The sequence below is a fragment of the Dermacentor andersoni genome, chromosome 2 (assembly GCF_023375885.2).
Source record: "Dermacentor andersoni chromosome 2, qqDerAnde1_hic_scaffold, whole genome shotgun sequence".
Lineage (NCBI taxonomy): Eukaryota > Metazoa > Arthropoda > Arachnida > Ixodida > Ixodidae > Dermacentor > Dermacentor andersoni.
The window spans coordinates 51,720,889-51,723,225 of record NC_092815.1 but is presented as its reverse complement, the minus strand read 5'-3'; the positions used below and the strand labels follow the sequence as shown (position 1 = coordinate 51,723,225).

Below are 2,337 nucleotides of genomic sequence, written 5' to 3'. Positions count from 1 at the left end.
TTAAGAGCGATACATACGTTTTATGTATATATTGACCTTGAGGAAAAAAAGAAGTCAATCCTTGGCAGGCTTGTGGGGACGCCGTCCCAGTTACGGCGACTTGCAAGGATAAATTTTGATCTCTGTGCTTGTCTTCGTCGAGGCGTCTGAAAAGAGGTCAATGGAAAGTCGTGCATATGAGCGTAAGAATGAATACGAATACCAGGTCAATAAGTCCTCTTGTATGTGTTTTTCGTTTCATCGCGATCCTTCATTAACAAGTTCTGACAAACAGATTGAAGCAGTGAAACAATTTTACGACCGCTACTTATAATTATTTGGTGTCCTTTGATCAGCTAATGTGGTGTTTCTTCTGCAGCGATATTTGACACCAACCAAAAATATACATTCTACATTAGGTTCAATTTTAATTTTTTTTACCTTCTACCATTCAAGCTGTGGTGTCGAAGTAAAGATTATGGAGGCGGTGCCTTTTAGAGAAAAAGAAAACATTCTTGCATTCTTCAGTAGCACTTCAGGCTTGTGGTTTTCGATATAACATTTACGCTTCCAACATGCTACGAAAATTAAAGAAGAAAGAAAGAAAGCATACACTTTTTATTTTGCTGCCTTACAAAGCCTGATATTTGAGCGCGCAGGTTATACCCACACATCGGTAAAGGGCACGTTTTTACCTGTATGTTTCACCTCACTAAGGTAAGAAACAAGTTTAGAAATTATACATGACTAAGGCATTAAGTCGATAAATGGGCATGCAGGTGCAATCGATTCCCGTAGACCTATAACATAAGGATACATTGCATTTGGCGGCATCGCGAACTAACTGCCTGTTAACAGAGTGACAGCTACAAGTTCGCACATTTTTGCTACGGAATACCTCGTTGCCCGGCCGGCTTACCTGCTCCAAATATGCGCTAAGCCGTGACCTTGACTGAGGAAGCTGATCCTTCCGTGTCGGCAAGTTCAGGATTGGCTTTCACTCTCCGGGCCTCGACGGCATCCTTCTGCGATTGCGGGCTTCCTGCCACGTCCTGGACGACATTTTTGAGGTTCTTGATGACCGTGCTTTTATATCGGAGAGGCCCGTCTTGAGACGCGCTTGCCGTCCATCTCGTCTCGGACTCGAATTTCCTAGACGAGTGGCTCACGACATCTTGCACCTTCCCTCCGCGATACCGGCGGGCGACGACGTCGCGCGAAGCCGCCGATCGACCACGGCCAGACCGCCGTGTCCTAGGATTGGTCACCTCGTCGCCTTCGCTTGGAGCTGACGAAATGTCGACGAGCGAGCGACCCGGACGATCGCGCGCCGCCACTTCGTCCGCGAGAATGCTTCGGTTGCCAGACCAACTTCGGTTGCGCGTGCGCGAGAAGGTGACGACGTGTTCGGTAGCTCGCGTGGCAAACTGGGTCAGTTCTAGCTGGACTTCACTGAAGTCGTCTCCGTGGTTACAGTCGCCGCTCTCGTTCGCCCTGCTCACTATTATTAGGACGACGGTGGCCACGAAGAGCCCGACGATTAGGACCGTCGCGGCCAAGAGAATGAGGCATCGCGGACTGAGGGTGTAGCTCCGACGGCGCTTGCTCGGGGGCGAGAATCTGCCCTGCTCAGCGTGCTCCACGTAGAGCGACTGGACGTGTCCGTCGTTTGGGTCTTGGAACTCGTACATGGCCGCCTCTTACGCATTCCTAGGATGCATGTGCGCGAACGAAGATATGGCCAGCTCGTCGACCCTCGATCAGGCGGAAGTGGCACAGGATGATCATGATGATGATACCTTAAGAAACAGTGCTGCATATGAACAAAAGGGGATGACGATAATTTCGCTGCACAGCAAAATGCATTATTCACTTTCATGTTAAGTAAACGAAACCAGGACAATAAAATGGGGGAGAGTTGATTCAGCAGTCACGCGTAAACAAAATAAGTTGCGTGTTCGAATTGAAAGAAGAAAGCTGGTAAAATGAGCTGTCCAAGGCACGCAAAGTACACCGGGCAACGGGTGACACGTGTGTGTGTGTGTGTATATATATATATATATATATATATATATATATATATATATATATATATATATATATATATATATATATATATATATATATATATATATATATATATAAACGAGAAGAAAGGGGGTTAAGCAGAGGGGCCCGATTTTTATTAGTCATATCATAAGAAGCCAACTAACACTGACACACTGGTACAAACACTGGGTATTTATGTGTCTTAGTAGAACCCTGGGAGTGTTAGCCAGCGCCACCACTCACAGACCTTGGTGGCGGACGTGGACGAGGCTAATGCTCCCAGGGTTCTACTAGGACAGATAAATACCC

At 46.8% G+C, this 2,337-nt stretch overlaps 1 long non-coding RNA gene across 1 annotated transcript; it reads right to left on the bottom strand.

Moving 5' to 3' along the window:
• Positions 1-1,741, bottom strand: LOC129387790 (uncharacterized). The gene is made up of 2 exons (XR_011892513.1): positions 899-1,741; positions 1-146 (listed from the first exon to the last, which is right to left on the bottom strand). It is a non-coding gene; the product is annotated as an uncharacterized lncRNA (long non-coding RNA).
• Positions 1,742-2,337: the final 596 nt, after the last annotated feature.